The following is a 16220-nucleotide window of genomic DNA, read 5'->3' on the forward strand; positions in this document are numbered from 1 at the left end:
CTCTACTTTGATTTCTACACTTTTGCTGATGTCTGTGTGATCCTGGAGAAACCATTTAACCTCCTTGGATATCCTCTTGGGGATGATTCTTGCCTAATCACTTCTCAGAGGTAACATATGATGTAGACAGAAGTTTCTGTCTTGCCTGGTCCTGCAGCCATTCAGTCCCAACAAAACACACAGAGGCTTAAATTAATTATAGACTGGTTGACCTATTAGCTCAGGCATATTTCTAGCTAGCTCTTACATCTAGAATTAATTCATTTCTATTAGTCTATGTTTTGCTATGTGGCTGTAGTGTTACCTCATTTTCTGCATGTCTTGTTTCCTCGTTGGCTGGCTGGCATCTGCAGAATGAAACTTTCCTCTTCCCAGAATTCTCCTAGTCTGGTCACCCCACTTATACTTCCTGCCTGGCTACTGGCAAATCAGCCTTTTATTAAGCCAATCCAAGTGACATATTTTTACAGGGTACAAGAGCATCATCCCACAGCAATATGGGGTCCAGCCTGGCTTGAATTTTCCCACCTGTGAAGTGTTATATTCAATTCTGCAGAAATAGAGGGCAGGAAATAAAGATGTCTATTGACTGGTGTTTTGGCACTAATTATTATTACCTTTTCATCCACTCAGAAAATATATTTAAATGTCAGATAACTTTCTGTCTTGTCTGTCCTGACTGTGGAGATACAGGAGAATCAAACCCAGGCAATCACTAGCACAAAGTTGCACCCTACCCCTCACTTAGTTTTATTCTGATAGCCTATACTAAGTGACTGCCTGTGCCCTGGTTTGAGGCGGGCTGTAGATATTAGGAATGCACAAGGGAGCTGGGATTTATACCCCATAGACCTGGCAGCTCATTGAGAAGCTTCCAGCAGTTGACTCCAAATAAATCACAAATAATGTTTTAAATCAGTTTCACAAAGGAAAAGAACCTGAGGTTCTGAGAGCCAATCATAGGATTCCCCCACAGATACAAAGATGAAGAAGTAAGAGTTCACAGGTGACCTGGGGAGCAGAACTAATGGGAGAAGATTCGGAGGTGGTCAGGGCTTCTGTCTACTAAGAAACTAGAAGGTGGGACCTGGGGAGCAGCTGGCCTCGCAAGCTGAGTTTGATCCTCAGAACCTGCATTGGTTTGAGTAAGAATGGCTCCCATAGGCTCGTATGTTTGAATGCTGAGTCACCATGGAATGGAACTCTTGATAGGATTAGCAGCATTAGGAGGTGTGGCCTTGTTGGAGTAGTTGTGGTCCTGTTGGAGGAAATGTGTCACTGGGGGTGGGCTCTGAGCTTTCAAAAGCCCTTGCCAGGCCCAGTGTCTCTTTCTTGGCCTGCAGATCAGGATGTAGCTCTCAGCTACTATTGCAGTGTGGTGCTGGCTGCCATGATGCTAATGGATGAAAGTGTAAGCAAGCCCCCAGTTAAATGCTTTCTTCTATGAGTTGTCACGGTCATGCTGTCTCTTCATAGCAATAGAACAGTAACCAAGACCAAACCCATGTGGAAAGAATAAGAAAAAGCCCAGTGTGTTGGTACATACTTGTCATCTCAGTACTGGAGAGAAAGAGACAGGTAGATGTCTGGGGCTCACCTGTCAGCCAATCTAGCTTGGTGAGCTCCAGGACAATGAAACCCTATCCCCCTTCCCACCTAAAAAAAAAGATGGAGCAATGGAGCAATTCCTGGGGTTATCTTCTGAGTACACATGCACATTCGTATATACAAAACCCTGGGAGATCCTGGGAACCAGAGCGAGTGGGTTGGATGAGGTGAAGGGGGGCAGATCCCTAGGAGTTTCTGCTATAATATGACCACGTGGTCCTGGCGCTCTCAGCTAAACCAGTCCAAACAGAGACAGAGTCTAGGACAGAGGCTAGGGTGTGGAAGTGGCACTGGCACAGGCAGTGATGTTAGTCCTGAGATGCCAGGGGCAGGAACCCACCAGCACCTTGGGATCTCCTCTTCCCTGTGTGGGACTAGGACTCACAGTGTAGATAATACTGCTGATGTCAACTCCTTCTGCAGATAAGGGGTCTCCAAGGTGGACTAGCTTCCTGCTATGATACTTGCCAGGATCTCCCCTTCCTCTGCTGAGCTGGGATTTCCACCTGACTGCTTCTAGAGGATCTCATCTGTGAGCTTCAAGTCAAGAGGGGGCAAAGAAGAGATGGGAAATCAGGGACACTCATGATCGAGAGGGGCCTTGGCAGACCTTCGTGTTAAGAAGGAGATACGCAGCTGGGCGGTGGTGGCGCACGCCTTTAATCCCAGCACTCAGGAGGCAGAGGCAGGTGATCTCTGTGAGTTCGAGGCCAGCTAATCAACCAAGTAAATTCCAGGACAGGCTCCAAAGCTACAGAGAAACCCTGTCTCCGGAAAAAAAAAAAAAAAAAAGAAAAGAAGATACAATGATGAGCGAGACCCGTGCTCTTCCCTCCTCCCTGTGTGATCAATGCAGTCTTTCTCTGCAAGGCCTTGCCAGCTGCTAGTTCTTACGCACGTTGGGAAAAGCACCCACAGCAAATGAGTCATTCTAGGAATTAGCTAATTTCCAAGTTCCTAAGTGGTGAAAACAAAATTTGAGCACAGCCGCCCCACTCTCCTACAGTACTTATGATTTATTGTCGTGTGTGTGTGTGCGTGTGCGCACGTGCTCGCGCCTGTTCACATGTGTTAGGTGCGCATGTATGGACTCCACGTATACATGCAGAGGTCCAAAATTGATGTTGCAGATCTTTCTTGACTACTCTCTATTTATTGAGGCAGGGGCTCTCACTGACATGGAAGTGGTCAATTTCAGGCAGTCTAGCGAGCTAGCTTGTTCTAGGGATCCCCTGTTTCTGCCTCCCAAGTGCTGAGATTGTAGAACGCTGACAAGCCTGCCTAGTTTTTAGGTTGGTTCTGTGAATCCGAATTCCAGTCTTCATGCTATCACAGGAACTGACTTATCTGCTGGACCATCTCCCCAGATCCTATGCTTTATGGTTTCTACAGAAACGCCCCCCTGTCTGTCAGAGCGCGTGTGTGCAGTGACGAGAAGTGAGTCAGCACTCTCGCTTTGGCTTCTGGGAAACCGGTGTATCCAAGGCCACTCAGGCGGAGCCCTGCTCTGGTCCTGGAGAATCAGAGCAGAGCTCTGGGCACTGGATGTCTCCTAAAGTGTGAAAGGACTTGGCTCAGGGCTGAGGCCTGACCTCTGACTTCCAGGATGCTTGAGCTCCATGGTAACCCCGAGATGCTCTCTGGGCATCAAACGGTTTCTGTTGCTCTGGTGACTTATCCTGTTGAGTGCTTATATGTGAGCCCTTGGGGGCGCAGGGTGGCAGAGGCAACATTATTTATGTGTTTAAAGGGTTGTGTTACTCCTCACCTTTCCTTTATTGTTTGATCCCCCGAGGGATAATGCATGCTGCTCTCTTCAGGCTTCTGGCTCGTGGCAGCCATGCTCCCCATTGCCAGAGGCACTCCGGGTGCACGCAGCCTGCAAGGCCAGGCTTCAGTCCCCATCCCATCACATGCCTGTTCCGGCCTGTGTCACCTTCCTCAGCAGCCAGCCACTATCCACCTAGATTGACTCTGCCCAGCCTGTGGGCTAGAAGGGGCAGTAGATAGGGGTCGTTGTTCTCTGGTAGCAGAAGACTGTCCAGGTTGCTAGATGAGTCACCCCCATCCCCCATATGCAAGGGGATAGCTACAACACAAGTTGCTGTGTATGATGCCTGCGGGGACACTGCAGGTGTTGTGTGCCACAGAGAGAAGTTGCCAATGGGGTCCTCTGTTGACTCTGAGTCCTTATCTGTAAAGTGGGGATACCATGTCTGTATTGCCTGTTTAAGGGAGCTGAGAAAGCAAAAAAAGAGACAAACATGCACCTGAGAAATCAGGAAGTGGGCGGGGATGTAACAGTACCTAAAACCTGGGAAGCTCTGGGTTCAATGCCCATCATACATAAACAGAGCATGGTGGCTCAGTTTTGCAATCCTGGCACTTGATATAGAGGTGAAGGGTCATGAATTCAAGATCATCTTCAACTACATAGCAAATTCATGATCAACATCAGAGAGAGGCATCTCTCTCTCTCTCTCTCTCTCTCTCTCTCTCTCTCTCTCTCTCTCTCACACACACACACACACACACACACATACACATACACACAAAGAAAAGAAAAACAAAAGAAACAATAACAAAACCTGCTCCAGATCAGTTTAGACTACAGAGTCACTTTAAGACCAAACTGTACTACATTGTGCTCTGTCTCAAACAAGCAAGCAAACAAGAAAACCCAAAACTTAGATATTAGAAAGGGTTCCAGGTGACTAGTATGTAAATACTCCAAAAAAATATAGAAACTGGAATCTCCTTGCTTTTTGTCTCAGTTAGGGTTTTATTGCTGTGAAGAGAGGCCATGACCATGGCAACTCTTTTTTTTTTTTTTTTTTTTTTTTTTTTTTTTTTTTTTTCTCATGGTTTATTTTTTTTATATTTAAAAATTTCCATCTCCTTCCCTCCTCCTCCCCCCTCCCTCCCCTCCTTCTCCCCTTTCTCTCCCCTCCTTCTCCCCCTTCCCTCCCCTCCCCTCCACCCATACCTCCCCTCCCTCCCTCTCAAGGCCAAGGAGCCATCAGGGTTCCCCACTCTATGCTAAGACCAAGGTCCTCCCAACTCCCCCCAGGTCCAGGAAGGTGATCGACCAAGCTGAGAAGGCTCCCACAGAGCCCGTCCATGAAGAAGAATCAGAGCCCAGAGCCATTGTCCTTTGCTTCTCAGTCAGCCCCCGCTGTTGGCCACACTCAGAGAGACGGGTTTGGTCGCATGATCCATCAGTCCCATTCCAACTGGAGTTGGTGATCTCCCATTAGTTCTGTCCCACCGTCTCCATGAGTGAACGCACCCCTCTCGTTCCTGACTTTCTCCCTCATGTTCTCGCTCCTTCTGCTCCTCATCGGGACCTTGGGAGCTCAGTCCAGTGCTCCAATGTGGGGCTCAGTCACCTTCCCCATCTGTCGCCAGCTGGAGGTTCCCTCACGGTCCTGACTTTCTTTCTCATGTTCTCTCTCCTTCTGCTCCTCATCAGGACCTTGGGAGCTCAGTCCGGTGCTCCAAGGTGGGGCTCTGTCATTTTCTTCATCTATCGTCAGGTGGAGGTTCTATGGTGATATGCAAGAAATTCATCAGTATGGCTATAGGAACTGGCCTTTTCAGGCTCCCTCTCCTCAGCTGCCCAAGGAACTAACTGGGGGCGTCTCCCTGGAAACCTGGGAACCCCTCTAGGGTCAAGTCTCTTGACAACCCTCAGGTAGCTCCTTAAATTCAGATATATGCTTCACTGCTCTCATATCCACCCTTCCTATATCCCAAGCACCCCATTCCTCCGAGCTCCCCCCGCTCTCCCCTTCACACTTTTCTCTCCCCATCTTCCCTTGGCCCAGTCTTGCCCAACCCTCAAGTTCCCAATTTTGCCATGGCAACTCTTATAAAAGAAAACATTTAATTGGGGCTGGCTTATAGTTCAGAGGATTAATCCATTATTGCCATGGTCGCAAGCATGGTGGCACACAGTCAGATGTGGTGCTGGAGAAGAAGCTAAGAGTCTACATCTGGATCTGCAGGCAGCAGGAAGAGACCAGGAGCCACTAAGCCTGGCTTGAGCTTTGGAGACCTCAGAGCCCACCCCCAGTGACTCACTTCCTCCAACAAGGCCACACCTCCTAATAGTGCCACTCCCTCTGGGCTCATGGGGGCTGTTTTATTCAAACCACCATACATTTCTCCAGTCTCTCCCTCCCTTGCCCTTCCTTCTACCCTCTATCTTTTTGTTTGTTTCTTTCTTTCTGTACACACCTTCAAGATTTCTCCCCTGGGTAAACCCCGTGGCCATTGCAGGTCAGAGAGTGATGGAGGAGCTGAAGAGAGGGAGGGAACGGAAGGAGGCGGGTGTCTCACAAGATCACTTTGAGAAAAGCTGGGATGAGTGAGAGCAAGGCTCGTCTGTGAGTGAACGGATGTTGCCCTCAGTGTGACACAGTGGATGGTAGAAAGCTTGTCCAGAAAGTCTGTGAAGTTCCGCTTATTGGGTGCTGGGTGAGACCAGTGAGCTACGGACACTGCCAACCTTGGCTGCTCCTTCCAGTCCCTCGGGCACTGTGGAGCCCTGAGAACCCTGCTGTCTAGGATTCGGTATAATGGGGACCTGGTCACTGCTGGGAGGTGACTTCTGGGGTCTCGGCTTAGCAGCAGGCAGAGGTCACAATCCAGCTCCTGGACAGAGATACACCTTCCTGCAAACTTTCTAGCTGTACCCCTTGTTAGGTCACTGTGTGGTCACACATTGTCACTGGGCGCTGCTGGTGTGTGGGTGCTGGATGGAATCCTCTAGCAGGGGCTCCTGAGGGTGGCCACAGAGGCTTTTTGGAGACTCTTTATTCTAGTCTCAGTTGTCTCTGTTTTCTGCACAGATAATGTGCTCTCCTGGCTCGGAGTACATCCGCCACAGAAGTAGGTGGTCCCTCTTAAGCCCCTCTCCTGAAGGAGTTACTGGGCTGCATGGTCTCAGTAGAGGTGTTCGGGGGTATATTTAAGAGCATGCATATGCATATCCTTGCCCTGTAATTTCTCACAGAGGGTGCCACATGCTAATCTCTCTGATCTTTGCCACTCCAGCCCTGCTTCCTGGGTTTTATTGTACCGATGCCCTTGAGTGTTTTGCTGTGATTGTATTTTCCTATTGTGGGGTGTGTGTGTGTGTGTATGTGTGTGCTAATTTACTCTTATTCTTGCGGATGGACAGTTAGTTTGTGCTCAGGCTCCTGCTGTGGTCACCAGCGCTATGACACATGACCTTGCATGTTTATCATGTGCTCGATATGTTCAAGCTGAACTTCTCCCTCGTGTGACACAGATAGGCACCAGGGTCAATGAGTATGTGAGACAGTGTCCCTGACCTTTCACCCTAGTTTCTCTGCCTAGCTCCCATGATCTCACCCTGGTACTTTATGGCATTCCATTGGGGTTGCCAGTGTTTCCCGTTTACCCATTGGTCTTGCAAGGTCATGTCTGTCAGAGAGGCCATGGAGGGGAGAGTCTCCTCACCTGAGCCCATACAGCCCTGAGTTTGATCCTGTCTTCATCACAAAGAAGCTTATAACAAGTGCCAGTGGACCTTAAACATTATTGTAAATAAAGTGTTTCACATCCTCAGGTTTGAATTGTCAGGAGACATTGAACTTTAGCCGAGTCAGGGGTGGTTCAGAGTGGAGGGTGGAATCAACTTCTGGAAGCTCCAGGCGTGCTGACTCTGGTTGGCAGGTCACAAAGGTTTCGGGAAGCTTGCTTCTCCCACCCCAACGATGCTTAGGGCAAGTAACCATCTATTTGCCCACGGAGATCTTGGACTCACAGGCCAGGGTGGCAGAGGGGGCCAAGGTTGAAAGGGATCTTTTCAGTGACATGTAAGTGGGAAGTGGAACATTCCCAGCCATCTATGCCACAAAAGCTTGCAATTTAATGAGGACTCATTCATGAAATCACTCCCAGAAAGGGCAGGGAACTTAGGGCTCCTACAGCAAGCAGAGGTTCAGGATGGGAAGGCAGGAGAGGGCGGGAACATGATTCTTTCCCATCCCTTTACTAGTTATTAATAAAGGTTGCTAAGTGGCTCCTGATTTAGCTTCTCATGGGAATGAGATTTAAAGTCAGCAGGACCACAGGCTGTTTGCTGCTGGGGATGCAAAAGGTACCCAGCTCCTGAACCACGGGGTGGCTTCCGCAGCACTTCGGGTGACGACCTCAGAGTGGACCCAGGGACAAAGACTAATACCAAAGGGAGGGTGATCCCAAAGGATAGTCACCATGCTTGCTAGACGTACCTGCTGGGAGCTATGCTTCCTACTGGTTTGTCTTGGTCCTACTGCAGATCCTGACAGAGAGAAGCCTTCGGAAGGTTGGTGAGGTGGGATCAGAAGGGACCTGGAGCCAGAGCAGGGAGGGGCAAGCCTGACAGTATCACACACAAGCTCCGAGAAAGCAGATTTCTGCTCAGTGAAGCATATAACTTTCTAGTAATCAGAGCTGTCCAGAGTATCAGGCACAATGTGGATTCATTCCATCAAGCATCCAACAGCTGTTTACAAAGCTGCTCGGTGCTTGTACTGTGCTGGACCCCAGGATGTGTCAGTGAGAGAAAATAGCATCCTTCTTCCAGTTGAGAGCCAAGTGGTGTCATGTGACCAGGATGGGGCAGGGAAGGGCTAGAGCGCATCTCAGGATCACTTCACCTACTGAGGTTGTTCAGGGACCGTTTTCTAAGGTGGGTGCCATTTGAAGTGAGATCTCCATCGGTTAGGTAAGGAAGGGAGGCCAGGTGGTGCCCAGGGCCAGGAGCTGAAGAGAGCCATTTTCACTTGAAGCTACGCTGCAGCAGATCAAGGCTGGAATGGAGCAGACGTTTGCTGCTGACAGAGCTGGTGGATGGAATTCCGTACGGGATACAGACAGGGAGCCACAGATGCTAATGTATAGCTGAAATGGAGACAGACAGTATTACTACTTGGCCCTCTCTCCAAAGATGTCGTGGCTCTAAGGGTCAGCGGAAGCCTCCAAGTGCAGCATGTTTATTTTTCCTTGTATGTACGTATGTGTTCATGCATATGTGTTCACATGTATTATGTGGGGATGCATGTGGAGGCCAGAGGTCAACCTCAGTTGACATCTTTATTTTTGAGATGGAGTCTCTTATTGACCTTGATGCTCACCAATACAACGAGGCTGACTTGTCAGTGAGCCCCAGGGATCTCAGTCTCCCTAGATGGATCCAGGACTCCAGACGCATGCTTCTCTACCTGGCTTTTTACATGTTGCATAAGTGCTGAGAACTCAGATCTTCATGATCACACAGCAAGCACATGACTGCCTGAGGCCCTGAGATCAGCATGTCTGAGGGTCAAATTCATGCTGCTGCTTCTAAAACTGGTGGTAATGTCTTGAGCTGGAATTTCTGAGCCCTTGCTGGGGCCTACTCTGGCAAACCCTTTGTAGGTTTTATCTTGTTTTGCCCTCTAACCCAAATAGCCCCATAGATTTTGTAGGACTTCATCATTTTAATTGGCTCAGGGCTACCCAGCTTGCCAGGAAGAGGCACTGGGACCCCACCCAGGTCTGACCAGCTGACAGCCTCATGCTGACCCACTCTGATCTATTGAGGTCTGTCTGATGGAAAATAGGCACTGGGCACTGGTCCATCTGTCCATCCTCCATTGCCACCCCTTTGGGGGCCCTGTTACACTAACTACAAGAAGAGGCCAGCTCCTTGGGGAAGGCAAGCTTTAAGAGAAAGGCAGAATATTTTTTTAAATCAATGTTGAAAATGAAAAGGAAAGAAAGAAAAAAAAGAGAAAGAAAAAGAAAACACTTGACAAGCCTCATGTTTTGCTTGCCTTGTAGGTGGCAAGGATCAATTTCCTAAGGAAAAAAAAATCAATCAGTTGGAATGTGTCTTTCTGGAGAAAGTCTGGCATCTGTCAAACTGGGGGAAAAGACCTAGAAAAAACTCTCCTTGGGTCGTGTGCTGGGGGTTGCTGACTCAGGCTGTATGTTCCAGCATCATTAACAAGTTGAAAGCTGTTGCTCCTCGCAGGGACACGGGGTGGGGGTTGGAGCGGCTCAGCTGGGAAAATCCTCTACAAAGCAGGGAAGGCTGGGCTGCCGGGAGCAGACCCTGGGCCTTCTATGCCCATGGAGGTTGCTGACTGCCATGCCAAGGCTTTTATCAGGCCCTGTGGTTGGCAGGCTTGCTGTATGCAGGAACCTGATAGCCGCATTCTGACAGGTGGCAATTCTAATTGGTAAACCATTATTTGCAGTTAAGCCGTGTTTGGAGCAAGTCAGGCTGATATCTTCGGATGATTGGTAGCGACATGAGGGAGGTCCCCTGATGTGGTTGGGGTGTGTGGGGTGTTATTATCTGACATTGGCATTTAATGATAGATGGCTCCCCGGGGCTCTAGAATGGGACAGGAGGCTGCGGTCTTCCCCACTGGGTTTGGCTGTGACAAGACAGTCTATGTGAGCTACATTTTTAAAAAAAGCATTTTGTCAGGGCTGGGATGCAGCTAAGTCGGCAGAGTGCTTGCCTAGCATTCTGGAAGCCCTGGATCTCATCCATCCTCAGCACTGCAAGGACAGGGTGTGGTGGCACAAGGCTGTAATCACAGCACCCAGGAGTAGAGAGAGGAGGATCAGAAGCTCAGCCATCTTCAGTGCCATAGTAAGTGGAGGCCAGCCCAGACGATGAGACTCTGTCTCAAAAACAAATCAGCCAATCTCCTCTGCCGCCCCCATGGAGTATTGAGGCTTAGCATAGCCAGGCCTTTTAACTGAGTTACATGTTCACCCTCAAGCAGACTGGCATGACTGGCATGGCCCACATAGGAGAGGGTGGGTCCTAGACGGGGAAGGACAGAGGTCCAGCTCCTGTTGACTGTGCTTCTGTCAGGTCTGGTTCCATGCTGGAACACTGAGATACTGAATAGAGACCTCTTTCTTGCCTTTGGGGAGTTGGTGGGAGTTCAGTGAGTAGTTGTGCAGTCAGTGCTGTGGCCTGTGGGGACAGCCAGGCGCCAGGGAGGGGACCTGGCCTCGCTTGGGTCAGGGGTAGATTATGCAGTCATGAGGGGCTTCCTGGAGGAGGTGGTACTAAAGTGAGCATGGCAGGTAGACACATTTACACACTCTCTCTACACACAGCTATAACACAGCTCTTGGGTCCATGAGAGAGAAGTTTCGGCAGCTGGGTTGTGGTCTTCTTCCATTCTTTCCTCTGAGAGCCAGAAGAAGAAGGAGCTGTACAGGATGTCGCCCTTGGTGGATGACTCTCCACCAGCGAGCTGACGGGGACTGTGGCTTCTTCCACCCCTGTCCCCGTACCCCTAACAGGAATTCTTCTCGGCTCTAACTCAGGCCTTCAGATCATTCCCTGAGCTGAAAATGCCACAATGGGACCATGATGTCCCAGGTCCTCTACCCTGCCCTGAGAAGAGGGATGTGGTAACAGTAGCAAGTTGGGGGAAGGCGCAGCTGTAAGTTCTGGTTGGGGAGGGGCTTTGCGGGTCTTAACTCCTTGGTGTTTGCAGTAATGCTCCTGGATCGCAGGTGAGGCAGGGGAGGAAACTGGAGGTCAGAAGGCTGCCCAGAGATAGGCAGCCAATGAGTGACAGAGCAGGGACCCAGTGCATGACAACAGGGTAGCCGGCAGGTGAGCACATAACATACCGCAACAGGGGAGCAGCCAGCTAGGGTGCTAGGAATGGAAGATGAGGCGCTAGGGCCTACTCAGAGAGAGGCACGTGAGGCAGGGAGGAACTTGCAGGTTAGGTCCCCAGACCAGGAAGCTGTTGGGTCCTTTACATCCTCCCAGCACTGCAGGAGAGCGGCTGCTTTCTTAACCGTGATTGTTCACGTCCTGGAGTCAAACATGGCCACTCGAAGCCAAGTCCAGATGTTCTGAGAAGAGGAGTCAGGTGGCTTGGCTCTTTCTGGCTGAGGAGGGAACTCAGCGATCGTGATTACTGGACCGGGTTTTAGAACTCCCTGGAAATTCCTAAGTCCCCCTCCAGAGACATAGACACATATACATGTCATATAGGGATGTGTTACCCTGGCCATGGCAAAATCATTCATGCTAAGCATGTCACCTCAGAATTGGCACTTGGGCCCACTTGAATGGAGGTTATTTTGTTTCTAAGCAGAATCCAGTGACAACCTGCTCCATGGCTCCTGCCAGGAATGCTAATGTCTGGCTGATCAATGTGCCTTGGGGCACAGGGGAAATGGGGGGAGAGGTCATGGGAAGCTCCAGAAGCCATATGCCATGGAATTCAGGAGGTTACACTGTGTCTGGACCCTAGGCCTTCTCTAGTCCCCACTAGGTATGGGGCCAGGGAGCATGTCTTTATTTGTCTTGACCTTTTCATGTGAAGGAATTTTATAGTTCCATTAACTAGTGAGACCATTTGCAGGCAGCCAGGCAAATATATTACCATGAGCACCTTGGGGACTCGTGGGTCGTCTCGGGTGGAATGCTAATAGAATGGAGAATTGATTCCAGGGGCTCTCCACCACGAGGGCCAGCCAGTAGTCAGGAAGGCCAGTGTTGTCTCCATAGTTTGTCTGCTGAGGAGCTGCCCATACGAGCTGCTTCTGCCCAAAGCCTGCCACTCCAGCTGCTGTCTGCTCCTCAGAATACATTGTCCGTGCACCAAGCTGCGTGTTATATGTGTGTGCACATGTGTTTGTACATGTTCAGGTCTTTCTCTTTCTCTCTCTCCCCCTGCCGTGTGTGTGTGTGTGTGTGTGTGTGTGTGTGTGTGTGTGTGTGTGTGCAGGGACATGCATGTGTGTGGAGGCCACAGGACAACTTTGAGTCTTGTTCCTCAGGCAGCATCCGCCTTTTACACTTTCTAGTCTGGAACTCACCAAGCAGGCTAGGCTGGCTGGGCAGGAAGCCCCAGGATCTGCTTCTCTGCCTCCCTGTAGTTCTCTGCATCACCACACCTGGCTTTTTTAACATGGGTTTTTGGCCTCAAACTCAGGTCCTCCCCCGACTAAGCTGTCTCTTTAGCAACACTCAAGCTCCATTTGAGTTGACCCTCAAACCACAATCTGCTGCACTACAAAGCCCTCCACACCAGAGCCGGAGTGTGACAGTGGGTCATGCCACTCACCCCTTCATTTCAGACATGGGAATCGAGGTCTGGAGGAGGGAGGCGCTCAGCCACATCCGTACAGCAAGTCAGCACTTAGTCTGGTACTGTCACTTGTTTGTCTGTACCTGAGGTCCAGGTGACAAGGCAGCATGTGGACAAGAGCCATCCCTTAGCATCCTGCACGTGTGTGGGCTCAGACCTCAGCTTGGCTTGCTTTGGACCAGCTAGGCTTCCAGAAAGACATGGAGGGTGTGTGATGGGAAAGGTCACCGGGGAGAGTTTAGTGAGAAAGAGATGGTTTTTATAAAGCTGGGGAGAGGGCTGCAGAAGTAGCTCAGTGGGTGGGGTGCTTGCCTGCCATACACAGCATTCCTGGATTGTATCCCCAGAATCACACAAACTGGGTGATGATGTGCACTGTAGCCCCAGTGTTTGGGAGTTGGAGGCAGAAGGATAAGGTCAGTCTGGAGTACATAAGACCTCACCTCAGAACAATAAACAAACAAACAAAGGCAGGGAAAGTGTGAAAACCACTAAGAAATGATGAAGCATCTGAGAACCACTGCCATCCCTTGGGCCTGAGGACCACTCTCCAGAATCTTAGGCACACATGCTACAACCTCCCTTCCTGTTACTTGCTGGTTGTTCCCACTAGCTGGACCTGCCCAGAAGCCAGAGGATGAGGTCAGCCCTGGGCACAGGGAAGGTGAGGGGGTCAGGAGAAGGGATGAAGGCATTCTCAAGGGGTCAACACGGGCTTGTAGTCTGAGTTTTGGGAAGGCACAGTATGGTCCTGGTTTGCAGGTGAGGGGTTCCTGTCACTGACAGACTGGGATGTAGATGCAGGTGGAGGAGGGGTGATTGTGACAAGATGTCTAAAAGGCTGGACGAGGAGAAGCTACTGAGGCCGAGCTCCCTACATGTACTACATGGGGGACAGAAGCATGTGGGACCCATAAACACGGGGCACCTACTGTGTGGGGGCTTACCAAAACAGAGCAGGAAGCAGCCAATCCTCCCCAGGGACTGGAGGCCTCAGGGGGTATCATCTCCCTCAGGTTAATATTTGAGAAAGTTATGAGAGTGAACTCCCCAAAGCATGCTGGGAGGGCCTTTGGTTGAGACCTGTCTTAGTCAGGGTTACTATTTCTGTGATGAAACACCATGACCAAAAGCAAATGCGGAGGAAAGGGTTTGTTCTGCTTACGCCTCCACAGCACAGTTCCTCAAAGGAAGTCAGGGCAGGAACTGAAACAGAGCAGGAACCTGGAGGCAGGAGCTGATACAGAGGCCATGGAGGATGCTGCTCACTGGCTTACTCCCCATTGCTTGCGCAGCCTGCTTTCTAGAAGAACCTAGGACCACCAGCCCAGAGATCACACCACTCACAGTGAGCTGGGCCCTTCCAGATCAATCACTAATTAAGAAAATGCCCTACGGGCTTGCTTTCAGCCTGATTTTTACGGTGGCATTTTCTTAATTGACGTTCACTTCGCTCTGATGACTTGAGCTTGTGTCAAGTTGACATTAAACTATGGAGTACAAGGTTGAGATAACTCATGTGAAAATCTCCAGGCACAGTGTGTAGTGGGTACTCAGAAAATATACAAACAAACAAATAAAAGCATGGGAAGGGTTAGTGGAAACCCTCCCATAGGAAGTGACAACAAATGAAAGCAGTTGTCACCTGTCTTTGACATCCAGCCCAGACCCCACAGTCTATACCCACAGGCATGTGTGGTGATCCCATGTGTGAAGTGATCATGGGAATGAGAGGGGTTCAGATCTCACGATGTGCACGCAGTCATATGTGATAATCCTGTGGTGTGTGTGTGTGTGTGTGTGTGTGTGTGTGTGTGTGTGTGAGAGAGAGAGAGAGAGAGAGAGAGAGAGAGAGAGAGAGAGAGAGAGACAGACAGACAATATTGTGGGAGTGTGAAGAGATTTCAACAACTCTTGTTCTCTGTTCTCTGGACACCTAATACTTGCTGGGTATCCACCTAAGTGTTTATTTGTGAATTACATTTATTTATTTAATAGAGTGTGATGGGAAGGGGCATGCATGTGCCATGGTACATTTGTGAGGTCAGAGATCAATTTATGGGGATTAGCTTTCTCCTTCCCCAATGGGGGTTCCAGGGATTGCACTTGGGCTGCCAGGCTTTATCCACTGAGCCATCTCGCCAGCCCCGTAACATTTCCATCTTTGCAACAACTCTGAGGTGGATACCATTGTTCTCAAGACAGGGGAGGGGGTCATTTGCTTATGGTACTGGTGGAGCAATAGCAGTTGGTAAATCTCAGATTTAAACTTAGGTTATGGCGTTCTTTCCCACTAGGGATCTGACAGTAGACCCCTGCAAACTATTCACCATGAACCACAATAAAGGATAGGGATGAGGGTAACTCTGTGTGGTGTGTGTGTGTGTGTGTATGTGTGTGTTGGAAAAGGCTCAAGTGTCACAGGATGATACCATGAGGCCCAAGGAAACCCTGCCAGTAGTGAAAGCAAGGCTTCTCTGGCACTTGCTATGCCCTGACAATGCCTTTACCAATTCACTTGACCCACCGCAGCCTATGAGGTCTAGCCTGTCACCATCCCCAACTGATTTGGGGGCTGACCCAGGGACAGAGGTGGGCAGAGCCACCAATTAACACCTGTGGGTAAGCCCCTGTGCTCTGGATACCATGTGTCCTAGCTCCACCAACCTGCTTCTCAGCAGCAGAGTTCCCAGCATGCCAGGAAGTTGGAAGCAAGATTGGATGGGAGGGCAATGAGATGGGGCTGAGAGAGCAGAAGTTCAGGTTTTTCGGTTAGGCTGGAGAGCGGGAGTGCTGCCCCTCCCCTTGTCGTGAAGCTGCTCCCATCCAGTCTGCCTTGGGGTCCCTGATCGTGGGCAAGTGGACATGCCGTGGTAAGAAAGACTTGACCACAAACCTCTTGTAAAGCTGCGGGAATCGGCGATGGCAGGGTCCTAACCTGGTCCCTCCAGAGCTCAGCTATGTGGCATCTGGGTGAAAAACAGGAACCTGTTACTCTAGGGGCAGTTCCCGTGTGAGTCCCGGACAGCTGTTTACCGCTGGCTCACTTGGGACACTGGGGTTGGAATTAGGCTGCCACGGTATCTTAACTTCACTAACCTTTGGGTGACTCTCCTCTCTCTCCAGGTGTTCAAACAGTGGCCCAAATGCCAGATCTAGCAATCTCAGCTCTGAGTGTTTGTCATCAATATTTCAGGATTCTAACATCTGTCTAAACAACACCTATGAAATATGAACGGATTGAGGTTTTAAAAAGTGGTCGACGGAGAAGGATGAGGGAGAGAGAGGATAGTGAGGTCTAGAGAGAACATAAGGACCCCACCCACATCCCTGGAAGTGGGTCTGGGGCTCATAAGGGGCTGCTTGGCATGTGTGGGTTGGTGGCAGTGTTCTAAATCCAGGGCTAAGCTGGGGGTTATGGCTCAGCATTTGGGGTGGTGCTTGACAAGCAGTACTGGGGTCTCTAGGACCCTG

General features: G+C 50.1%; 1 protein-coding gene across 13 annotated transcripts in view; it reads left to right on the forward strand.

The window, feature by feature from the left end:
* The window catches only part of Megf11 (multiple EGF like domains 11), a 213141-nt gene that overhangs the window by 19705 nt on the left and 177216 nt on the right, over positions 1–16220 (forward strand). Inside the window, exon 1 of one of the 13 annotated variants that reach the window (XM_038323233.1) lies at positions 10224–10267. The exons of the other annotated variants lie outside the window; for them this stretch is intronic. The gene's annotated coding sequence lies outside the window, so the exon portion shown is untranslated. Of the gene's footprint in view, positions 1–10223; positions 10268–16220 lie in introns of those variants that run through there. 13 annotated transcript variants of the gene reach the window in all.

This window comes from Arvicola amphibius, chromosome 3 (assembly GCF_903992535.2).
Source record: "Arvicola amphibius chromosome 3, mArvAmp1.2, whole genome shotgun sequence".
In the NCBI taxonomy this organism is placed as follows: Eukaryota; Metazoa; Chordata; class Mammalia; order Rodentia; family Cricetidae; genus Arvicola; species Arvicola amphibius.